The following is a 13,446-nucleotide window of genomic DNA, read 5'->3' on the forward strand; positions in this document are numbered from 1 at the left end:
ATCTTTCTTACACTCTTAACCACTAGTGACAACACCACAACACCACCACTATCCGTATAACAAATCTCTTACACTCACCTCTAAATATAACAGTTCCTTTCCTATCTTTGGTTAGCATTCCAAACAACGAATATTAAACCCATCAACAAAATTCACCTCAACATTCTTCCCAATTCTATCCTTAATAGTATCGTCGCTTAACTCTCCAGCAAAATCTCATATCGTGCAAATACTCTACCAACTTCTTACTCCCTTAATTCATCGAAACTGATGACTAACATGTTATCCTGAAACTCCATATAACCATTAACTCACATCATCATGATAGTGTCATACATCTCGATGATTCCTTACTTCTATATCACATACTCCGGTCAATATTCTCCTAGTTTACTCCCCTCATTCTTTTCTTTTTACACTCGACAAAATCAATTAATGAATCAACTCCTTATTCCTTCTACCTAACTCTTTAGTGCTCTAGTTACCTTCTCATTGTTCCAAAACTCAAATCCCTTTATTTCATATCATTACCATCTCACTCGTTCTTACCATGGATCTTCTCTTATCATGCTATCACTCACACTTGTCGCCAATCCTTCCACACAAGCAAAGTTTACTCTTCTCTTTTTTTGTTTTTTTGCCTCTAGAAACCAAAACTCATTTCATACCGTTAATTGTCCAAGAAAATTACACACTAAGCTCACCTCTTGATAATCCAAATTCCCAAAATCAAACTCTATTTACAATTCATATCGCGGCATAACTCAATCTAAGTTCTTTATACACCATTCGTTTCCATCTATCTACAACGACCTTTCCATTACATGTATTCTTAACCAACCCAGTTATAACTATCTCCCTTCATAATCCTTAAACATCCCAAGTTACCACCATCCGCATCCCTGATTTCAATCTTTTCATTCTTACGTTCCATAAACTTACATCACCCCCTTACCCATATTCACTTACTTTTAAATTAATCAACACGCGACTATACCACTCACCACATCTCACAAAACATACTCCCTACCTCGATAAGCTCATCAATCTTCCCTTTCTTTTTTCCACTATCCATCACAATCACATATATCTCACGTCCTCCCTGTCAAACTCATACCAATCATAAGGTGCTCTTACATCATACGATTTGGTAACTTACGCATCAGAACCAACACATACGTAAAACAATGGTTAAAGAAGCAAAAGAACACCTTTGAATTAAACATGATATGCGACAAAGTCAAAAGATAAGCATCTGACCCAAAACAAGGGTTACTAGATCGAGTTCAGCCTACTCGATCGAGTAGGTGAAGGTTAGAAGCATGTATAATAAATTACCAGGGCTACTCGATCGAGTAAGGGTTAATAGATCGAGTAACAAGAGGTGCACTCGATCGAGTAAGGCCACTCGATCGAGTACCCTACGCAATTCTCAGCACTCTCCAATTTTCGTAAAACGGTCATACCTCACTCGTTTCTTGGTCATTTTGGGCATGTGACCTATAGTTAGAATCTTAAAAGAATAAGCTATCACCTCCAAGTGGAATCAAATCAAAATCATATATACATCTCAAGTTATAATAGTTTAAAGACACTTTTTTTGTGATTGAACAACATAACTATTTAATTTTCCCTTTCAAACAGCTTAAACATCAACAAAGTGAAAAAAAGCGACTCGATACTTGTAAAACCAGTATCCCTAACCACATGTTACTATCTACCAAAAGCCAAACAATAACATCTATCATGCTCATAAAATATACAACTTATCAATCATATAGTACCCGCATGCTTTAACTTTATAACTTTTCGTAAAATAAAACATACTTATACATTACAACTCCTATTCCCATGTTACTAATACAACAATATTACAACCTCACTTCGTCACCTAAACATATTCTTAACCACGAAATTCATATTCTCATACAATTGCCACTCCATATTTTCCAATCAATTCATCCATTTCAACCACATTCTTCATCCAACATGTGCATATGAAACAACAGTAAACAAGTATATAACTTTATTATATAACTTTACGCAAACAAAATAATGTACAATTATATCACATCCCCTAATCACATGTTACTAGTATAGCCACATTATAAATTCTCCCTTTCATCACATAACATGCTCTTTATCATAAATCATATTCTTATGCAGTAATTACTTCATCTTTTCCACCAAATCATCCATCATACACTTTATCCAACATATGCATATGAAATAACAGTAAACAAGTTGCTTAACCACTAATCATATTACCATATACAATTACTTTCATCCTTTCCACCACATCCTCCATTCAGCCACTTACCATTCATCCAACAAATTCATATATATAGATATTCATCCAATATATGCAATAGAACATTAGTAAACACATAGCGGTCCCATAACACCCCATAGTGACCGGTTTAAAGTTGTAGGGCAAGTTCGCGACTCTAGGACGTCTCCCAAGTCTTTGCATTAGCTCCTAACAACTCCTACCCGGGTTCATTTTATTTTGACTCCTTAGATTCATTGGGTTCATTAGTTACAGGTTCCAAAATCGCTGCTCTGATACCACTTTGTAACACCCCCATACATCAAGGTGCCTTACCAAGACCACCTAATGCATGGAAGTGCTACCATCTCGGTTACCCGAGGCAATGTATATCAAATTGACCATAAAGAAACATACTTTAGATAAATAAGTTTAACTGATTACATATCCAAAACCCAAAACGGTAAAGTAAAATACAACTGCTGTCAAAACTGTAAACCAACTAAGTAAAACTGCTTTAACAAACACAGCGGAAGACTAAAGACTCTGATATGTGATGACTCTATCCCAGCTAGATCCCGCGCATATCCAAGATATACCTGCTAAATAAGTGCTCACCACCCCCGAATGGATCACCACAGTTTTTAAAACATTTAAACGGGGTAAGTTACTGCATAAACAATATAAGATAAACAACAACAGATAGACAATCACAATCTCCAACACCGTCACATCACCAATCATCTGACTACACACTAAAGTGTGCAGCCCTGCCAGAATATCCATCGCAACAGATATTCCTCATCGCCAGTAGGGGACCGCATCCATTCCCACCTAAGCCCCGCTCATCTCCATCGAGCGAATAACCCATGTTCCTTAATGTGCACATCCCCCTTGTGACGGGAACCACAAGGGGCAAATCAAGGGCGTGAAGCCATTCCCACAAGTGACTCCACTCAGTCGAGGGCGCACCTCAAGAACCATAGACGATCAACAACAACCAACCACAATATCAATGTAAAACAATGCCAATACCAATTACGATATAATCATCATGCCAATCAACCAAACAACCATCTTATAATCATTTATACAATAACTGAGTAAGGAAACCCTACCTGAGATGAAATCACCAATCAACAATCACAAGAAGCGGATCAAAAGCGTTCCTCTACGAATTCACCTCCTATCAAACATACAATCATACAATCACCATCTAATAAACACAATACTCCCAAAACCCCCAATTTACCCTATTAGGGTTTCAACTAAAATCAATGAAACAATATAAAAACTATACTAGGATCCTAACCCCAATACGACGGTCTCAACGGCGTAAAGAACACAACGATCCGACGACTCTAGCCCTTAGGATTTGATAGCAATGAGAGAGAGAGAAGCAACGTAACTTTGTTTTATCTTTGTGAAGTTTAGAAAAGTGTAAAAATGAAAAGAAACTGACGGATTAAGTTTATATATCTTCCTTACGTTGCTATCAAAACCCGTCAAAAACAACCCGTAAAACCAACTTACTCGATCAAGTGACCCTTACTCGATCGAGTCCCCAACTTACTTGATCGAGTACCCTTTAGCAGAACACTGTTTCGTAAACCAAACATACTTACTCGACAGAGTAAGCCCCACTCGATAGAGTACCCAAAGACATAGAAAATCGTAGTATTACACATTCTTTTAAGGCTATTTGATATCCATTGCCTCGGGTAACTGAGTTGGTAGCACTCTCATGCATTAGGTGATCTTGGTAAGGCACCTTGGTGTATGGGGGTGTTACAAAGTGGTATCAGAGCGACGATTTTGGAACCTGTAACTAATGAATCTAATGAACTTACGGAATCAAACTAAAATGAACCAGGGTAGGAGTTGTTAGGAGCTAATGTAAAGACTTGGGAGACTTCCTAAAGTTGTAAACTCGCCCTACAACTTTGAACCGGTCACTATGGGGTGTCATGGGATCGCTACGTGTTTACTATTGTTCATATGCATATGTTAGATTTATATGTTGGATGAATGATGTGTGGTGGAATAGAGGATGTGGTGGAAAGGATGAAAGTAATCGTATATGATAATATGATTTATGGTTAAGCATGTTGTATGGTGGAAATGATTTATAATGTGGCAATCTTAGTAACATGTGATTAGGGGATGTGATATATTATACTAATTTGTTATTATGGAAGTTATAAAGTTAAAAGCATGCGGAGATGTGATATATTATACTAACATCTTAGTAATATGATTTTTGGTTAAGCTACTTGTTTACTGTTATTTCATATGCATAAGTTGGATAAAGTGTATGATGGATGATTTAGTGGAAAAGTGAAGTAATGTTGCATAAGAATATGATTTCATGATTTAAGCACTATATGACGGAAGTGAATTTTATAATGTTGTTATGTTAGTAACATATGAATGGGGAATTTGATGTTGTATATTATGTTATTGTTTTTACGTAAAGTTATAGAATAAAAACATGCGGGTAATACATAATTGGTAAGTTGAATATTATATGAACATGATGGATGTTATTGTTCAGCTTTTGTGAATAGTAATGTGTCGTGTGTTTCTGGACAGTTCACTGCCCAGGAATACTCGACCGAGTATGGGAATACTTGACCGAGTAGAGGATACTCGGCCGAGTATACTCTATACTCGACCGAGTATCCGGTCTGACGGGTGTTATTTCCGCGGCTCGATTTAGAAAGGATTAGAGTTATATAATCATGGATTAACAGTTTCTAACCATTTTCACAAAACCTAAACATTTCAACGTGACTCTAATCCTCTCCAAATCTCTCTCAAGTGCGTAGATTGTTAGCAAGTCTTCTTCATCATTCATTATATCGTTGTGTCGGTAAGTCCTTGATTTCATTAGTTCCATTGATTAATCTTTCAGGGTTTGCCTTAATTTGTGAATTGGGGGAAAAAGGGGTTTTCCATATGGTAATTGGAGTTTATGTGATTGTTGTTAGGTGAAGACTTCTTTGAGGAGCCGTTCTTGATTGCTTTGCTTGTGTCTCATTGCAGTTGTGCTAAGGTAGGGTTTTCCTACTCGGTTTACTGTTTAATTGTTATAAGATATGTTTATATTGTTGTTCGATTGTTTACCTGCTGATCGTATTTGGTGTGTTGAAGTTGATGTTGGTGATGTGATGGTTGTTGATGATGTTCGCGAGTGCGTCCTCGGCTGAGTGTCGCTCTCTGTGGAACCCGCCACAGAAGGGGATGTGCACATTAATGAACAGGGTTATTGCTCGTTGATGAGCGAGGCTTAGTTGGGGATTGGCTGCGGTCCCCCACTGGCGGTGAGGATTATCTGTTGCGATGGGTAATCTGGCAGGGCTACATACTTTAGCAAGTAAACAGTTACTATGTGAGATCGGGAGTTGGAGGTGATTGATGATCAGCAGTTTGCCTTTTGTACTTGTTTTATTTTGATTATACAATAACTGATCCCATTGTTGTTTTATAAAATCTATGGCGATCCATTCGGGGATGGTGAGCAGATTATGACAGGCGATGATGTACACTAGCTATGAGGTCGGCATGGGGAGTCATCACTCGAGTCTAGCTGCCGCAGTCAAGAGATTTAGCATTCAGTCTTAGTTGTGAACTTTCGTAGTAGTACTTTGGTTTTGGATTTGGATCATGTTAACTTTAATCATTTATACTTTAATAATTATGTTTTGGATTGGTAACTTTGATATACTAACCTCGGGCAACCGAGATGGTGACGGTCTCTCATGCTAGGGTGGTCCTGGTAAGGCACCTTGGTATGTGGGGGTGTCCCAAAGTGGTATCAGAGCGACGATTCTGGAACCTAAAACCAATGAACCCAATGAATATAGGGAGTCTAAATAAAATGAACCCAGGGAGAGTTGATTGGAGCTACCGCAAAGACTTGGGAGACGTCCCAAAGTCGCATTGAGGCCCTTACGATCTCTAACCGGTCACATGGGGGAGTCTTGGGAACTATTGTATGTCGAGTCATGTGTGTGTAGTACTTGTAACTTGAATCTTGTTCAATGGTTGGATGAAATGATGAAAGAAGTGGAACGTGGTAGTATTTGAAAGATGCATTGAGAATTTGTCTATGTTAGATCTTGAGCATGAAATATGTTGAACATGTTAAGTGTTTACTATGTGGCTTTCAAAAGGGTAGTGGTACATCTGTATGTATCTTGGTAGAAAAGCATGTTTAAGTATGTTTATGATAGTTGCAGCTCGTTTTTTTGGCATGAATCGGCTGAGCAGGGCGGGTACTCGACCGAGTAGGGGGTACTCGGCCGAGTAATCAAGCACTCGACCGAGTGTTGTTTGGGGTGTACGTAGCAGTTAGGGGTGTTAAAAATAAACCGAACCGCAATAACCGATCCGTAAAACCGAAAAATCGTCCATTTTTAAGGTTCGATTAACCGAACCGTTTCGACAAAGCGGTTCTTTGAACCGAACCGTTAACTTTATTATGGAAAAGGTTCGGTTAAGGTTCGCAATTTTAGATAACCGGTTAACCGCGAACCGAACCGTTTCACAAAAAAGTTAGCAAAAAATTAAAATATTATATAAAAATCTGTTCGTTCGTTTAATTTTCTTAGTATATTCAAATTTAAAATTTCTTAAATTGATTAATGCTAAAATTTAGCTTATTAACTTTATTGTTGGGTATAATATATAATGAAAATTTAATTAAACTATTAGAAAAATTCCCAAAAATTAACGAAAACTGAAAAAAAAAGTAATATAGAACGATTATCGGTTAACCGGTAACCGAACCGCTAATAACCGATTAAAGTGGTTAACCGAACAGTTTATAACCGTTTCTAACGGTGCGGTTTAGGTTCGGAGTTTTGGCGAACCGAACCGTGTGCGAACCGAATAAATTAGAGGTTCGGTGAACCGAACCGCGAATGAACACCCCTAGTAGCAGTAACTTCTGGTTGTGAACACTTGATGGAGCGGGTCGTTGTCCGCCATCAAACACATTTATACCCAACTACTAGCATAGCAAGCAAGTCGGGGTCGTTCCACGGGACGGGGGTACTCAAATTGTTCAATCAATTTATAGTTGTACTTGGGGTTGTCACAATTGAAATGGGAATTGATTAATTCTAAACTAATGAAAGCAATGGAAGTAAAACAAGCAATAAAGTAAATGAAGATGTAAACAAATAATAAAGGGATACTAGAATGTCATGGGATCATAGGGGAATCATGGTAAGATAGCATAAATGAGTTATATAGATGCAAGCAATTTATTATTGTTGGATTTAAGTTAGTTCATGTCATATAATTCATAGGAAGATTTGGGTCCCGGAGCCGAGTCATTTGTGACTGTACAACACCTACAAGTCGACTTAATTCTTCCTATTGAATAACATGCATGATAAACAAAATCCTAGGGAAACTTACAACTCGGAGCCGAGTCGGTTAAGACTTTACAACACCTACAAGTCGACTTGGGTCTCTCCTATTCAACTTTATGTAAGGTCTAACAAGGCTTGAGTTGGTTTATATCTTAGAAGTCTTGTTGAATAGATAAGAGATGGGCAAAAAATGTAAGGTTTCATAGTCTAGCATTTCATCAAACATGACATGTGCATAAGTTGAAGAACAATAAGCAAGCATTCATATGAACTTATTAAGCATAAATTTATCCCATGATTAACTCCCCTAATCCCCCACTAATCCTAGTTAAGAGACTACTCACTCATTATCATGGAAAACATGTCATTAATGGTGTCAATCATCACAACAAGTATAAACATGATAAGAGATTGAGGAAATAAACAATAAAGAGTAAAGAGTAAAGGAATTATACCAAACTTAAGATGAACAAATGAAAAGGAAAGAATAATAGAAGAAAACTTGATTGATTGATGAAGAGTTGTCAATTCTCCAATAATAAACCCAATACTCTTCAATTACCCAATAATAATAAACTTGAACAATGATTAAGGAAAGATTAATATGTAATTTTTGTGGAATGATTGAGATTAATCTATTCTAATCTACTCCTAATGAAGGTTTAATCTAATCTAAAGAAGCTTAATCTAATCTAAGAGAACTTGGTTCAATTGATTATTACAAATGGAGTATATATAGTGGTACATCATTAGGTTAAGCAAGGGTAGATTAGTAAATAACAATGCTAAGTGTTGAATAGAGAATTGCAACTCCTGATGGAAATGCGCGGATCCTAGGTCTGGGATGCTCATCTTGAGCGCGGGATGCGTGGATCCTTGGGCAGTACCTTCTGAAATGGCAAAGCAGCTTGGGATGCGCGGATCCTGGGACAGCTTGTCTATTTAAGCTCGGATCGTAAAACGGACGTCATTTCCTCATCCGAACTCCTATTGGAGTGATTCAAAAGCCTAGACCACTTGATTTTTCCACGCCGTTTCATATAGCATACTTTCAGAGCCAAAGGAGCTACTTTTGGTTTGGTTTCGAGCAATTTCTTCTTGTAATGGCTTACTTCTCGTCATCCTTGCTTTTAAGCCTATGATCCTTCTATATACTCTTTATTCCTACATCCTTGGTCATCATTATTGCCTCCTCTTTATACTAGTCCATCCAAGATCATCAACAAGCTTCCGAATATGCGCGAGAGACGGGAATTCCGCCTCATTATCTTTTTTCCTACAAGACATATACAATGCAATAGGAAAGCAAAATAGGAAGGAATTGACGGATAAAATGGTCATGAAATGCTATATTAGTATGCAAAATGGGTTCAATTAGGGGACTAAATGTGCACAAATAAGAGTCACATCAAACATCCCCAAACCGAACCTTTACTCGTTCTGAGTAAAGAGGTGACTAGAACTAGACCTTTATTTAAACTATTCTAATAACATAACCAATGTGAGACAATTAGCGGGTCTCACTCCGTCCCTTCAACTTACAACAAGACATATATGAGGTAATATGCCTTCTTGCAAGGTAAGGTGGGGCTTGCCAAAATGGCGATACATCCAAGCATTAAGCACACAAAACAAGTAATGGATGCATCTACAAAAGAATAGCCACTTTCCTCATCTAAGTGGCGGAAATCATCTAAGGGGGAAGCAATTCAAGGGTACACACTCTATCATAGATATTGTTTCTCCAAGCTACTAAGTCTAAAAGGATACCAACAAATCACCTCCAAGTTGTGTCAAACTAGGGTACCTTTGTCCACAATCGCTAAATGCTTTTGTCAAGAGTAGTCTCCTTATGGTATTAGAAACACTGTAGGATCACGGAATTCCCCCTCTTGCCTAGACAAGAAGAAAGGTCGTCCCCTCTCCACCATGCAACAAATAATATCAATGGATAAAAGGGATCAAGATGTTTTGAGTTTCACATTGGTAGTTTGCTTTTTGATTTGTTTTTCCCCCCAATTTCTTGTGGTATTTGACTTTTTGAGAACATTTCTTTTGCCACTTTTGATGTTTGGCAATTTCATACTTGGCAATTTCTTTTGCATTCTTTTTGAAAATTTTCAAAGTAACCCCATTTGTAACAAGGGTACTTTTATTAAAGCATATGAGTCTATTTTTGCTCCTCTTTTTAGTTGTGCATTTTGCAAACTTTTTTTTTTTTTTTTTTTTTGATTTTGGTACTTGAACTCAATTTGGAGATTTTTGTGCCCATTCTCTTTTTGTTGACAAAATATGATGATAGAAGTGAAAGAACGGTTGCATGGCTTCAAAGGTCACCTTAGAATAAACGGTAGCCAAGGAGTTATCACACCACAAGGTACTCTTGACTAGGCCTTAGTCCATGGGTCAAAAGATACTAGTATGACACATCCTAGGGTGTCTTGAGAGTATTCTAGCAAACAAAGTCTCAAGGAGAAAAATTATCTACAAGGGCCTTATATACACTTGTCAAGCTTTCCAAATAGGCATTTTCACAAACATTTCTAACCATGCAACTACATGCCATGACGCAACTAACATATATAAAACTTTAATGCATATGCTTCTATCAACTATTATGCCATGTAAACTAAATGCAACTCCTAACAACACATAGATACACAAACCGCAACAACAAAATACACCACATCCTCCTTGACATGTAAGCCCATCCCCCTCATATGAATAATGGAAATAAATGGAAGGGAAATAGAGATTAGAGCGAGCATACCAAGCGGTCTTCACATTTCCTTGACAATGCCTCAAATGTAGTGTTGTATCTATGTGAGAAGAGAACAAAAACACAAGTATATACAATTATACACTACTAAATTAAAGAACATGTTTTTGGTTTTGAAATTTTCAAATTTTTATGGATTTTGTTTTAATGAAATTAACGAACATATTTTTGGATTTTTAAAAAAATTTCAATTTTTATGTGTTTTTGTAATATAAATTCCCATCCTCCACTTTATTTTGGACATTGTCCTCAATGTACATGTAGGAGTAGGAATGAAAAAGAAAGTACATGTTTTTTAGATTTTTGATTTTATTAAAATGAAGTACAAATGCAATGATATGATATGAATGAATGCATGCTCTAACTAAATGCAATTCTATATGACATATATAACAAATGAATGCAATCTATACTATACTAGATGATGCATGATTTCTAGTAAACTATGGTCACCTATGATCAAACCTCCCCAAACCGATTTAAGCACTATTTCTAGTGTATAAAGGAATAGGTTTGGTCATTAGTGACTATGTATGAATTCTAGTCTAGATACAACTAATTACATGAATCATATGAGATATATTACAATGAAAACTATACTATATGAACTAACTAATTTAAATGCAATATAATACAAATGCAAGCCTAAACTATATGATATATGTATGTCGCTTCATGGTTTAACCTCCCAAAACCGATTTTAAACATTATTGCTAATGTAGGAAGAACAAGGTTTAATCATGAGGTAACTACATAAATGCAAGTATACTTGAGAGATAAGAAAAGAAAGGGTTCTTACAATCATGATAGGAGATGAAGATGGTAGGTGAGATTGGAGTGCAAAGAGATGTTTCACGGACTTTTTGATGCTAGAAAAGATGTGCACAAGCCCAAAATCTCCATTTTCTTCATTTCTTTACATTTGCTACCTTCTCATTTTTATCAATTTCCTCCAAAAAACTTAATTAAAAATATAAGATCCCTCCCTTTCATCTCTCATGCAATTTATTAAATGAATGCAAATCTACACTAAATGCATATATATACAAATTAATGGTTATTGAGGAACTTCATCAAACCAAGGATGGTTAATAAACAATTTCATAGAAAATTATCACTAGCACTTAAAGCACGTAGAAATCGGTCAAATTCTTGGGAGTGCGATATGAAAAGGCATGGATAACAACACAAGATTATGACATTGAATAGTGCCCAAGTAATAGACCGAACAAGCATGTGAAGAATACTATGACAAAAATTATAAGAGATGTAATGGATGGAAGGGGCATGAAATGGGTAGTTTCTTAGCACTTCATTCAACTTGTCTTCCAAATATTCAAAATCACCACATTCAAGGCAAGTATTCTTACTCTCATCCAAGGTGACTTCAATGGTGTCTATTTGGGGTTCCCAAATGTCCTCATATTCCTCATCCCAACAAGGACCATTATCAAAGGGGTTGTAATAACAAGGCTCACCAAGTTCAACACAATTGTCTCCCTCTAATGTGTCATCCTCAAAGGGTGAGTTTTCACTCAAGCTCACATCCAACTCACTCTCACTTTGCCCATTAACATTAAATTCCGTGGAAGTTGGGTTCATTGTTACACAAGAAGGGTAGGATGACGGTATCCAAGCATTGGTTTCACAATCAAGAATGTATTCCTCCAAATCGTCACTCTCTTCATCTATCACACTATCTTCCCAAGTAGGGGCAAATTTGTGAACATAGTAGGTTGGCTCAAGGTTATAGGAAGGTGTCTCATTCTCAAAAATTTCATTTTCATAATAGTTTTCCTTAATGAATTTTTGAAATGTGGTATTTATCGCTTTCATACCTTCCTTGGCACTCTCAAATATGTCATGTATAGTTTGCTTGAGACATTGGGTGGTCATGAACTCAACAAATTCCCAAAATTCCTCACAACTCATCTCACATATCCTACCACCACTCAAGTGAAATGCCAAGTTACGGGTTTTAAGGTCCATGCCATTATAAACAACACAACATGCTTCATAATTTAAAAGAGTATAACCATGATGCCAAGCGTGAGTCATATTATCTTCAAATCTTGCAATATACTTATCAAATGACTCATTTTCATATTGCCAAAAATTAAATGTAGACATGTTGAGCATATGAAATAGAACAAGTACAATAAAACTCAAGAAAAAGAAGCACAACTAAAACTAGACAAAAGAACGATTCAAATACACAACACCGTCCCCGGCAACGGCGTCATTTTGATGGAGCGGGTCGTTGTCCGCCATCAAACACATTTATACCCAACTACTAGCATATCAAGTAAGTCGGGGTCGATCCACGGGACGGGGGTACTCGAATTGTTCAATCTAATTGTAGTTGTACTTGGGGTTGTCACAATTGAAATGGGAATTGGTTAATTCTAAACTAATGAAAGCAATGGAAGTAGAACAAGCAATAAAGTAAATGAAGATGTAAACAAATAATAAAGGGATATTAGAATGTCATGGGATCATAGGGGAATCATGGTAAGATAGCATAAATGAGTTATATAGATGCAAGCAATTTATTATTGTTGGATTTAAGTTAGTTCATGTCATATAATTCATAGGAAGATTTGGGTTCCGGAGCCGAGTCATTTGTGACTGTACAACACCTACAAGTCAACTTAATTCTTCCTATTGAACAACATGCATGATAAACCAAATCCTAGGGAAACTTACATCTCGGAGCCGAGTCGGTTAAGACTTTAAAACACCTACAAGTCGACTTGGGTCTTCCCTATTCAAGTCTATGCAAGGTCTAACAAGGCTTGAGTTGGTTTATATCTTACAAGCCTTGTTGAATAGATAAGAGATGGGCAAAAAATGCAAGGTTTCAAAGTCTAGCATTTCATCAAACATGACATGTGCATAAGTTGAAGAACAATAAGCAAGCATTCATATGAACTCATTAAGCATAAATTTATCCCATGATTAACTCCCCTAATTCTCCATTAATACTAGTTAAGAGACTACTCATTCATTATCATGAA

This window comes from Silene latifolia, chromosome 1, assembly GCF_048544455.1.
Source record: "Silene latifolia isolate original U9 population chromosome 1, ASM4854445v1, whole genome shotgun sequence".
In the NCBI taxonomy this organism is placed as follows: Eukaryota; Viridiplantae; Streptophyta; class Magnoliopsida; order Caryophyllales; family Caryophyllaceae; genus Silene; species Silene latifolia.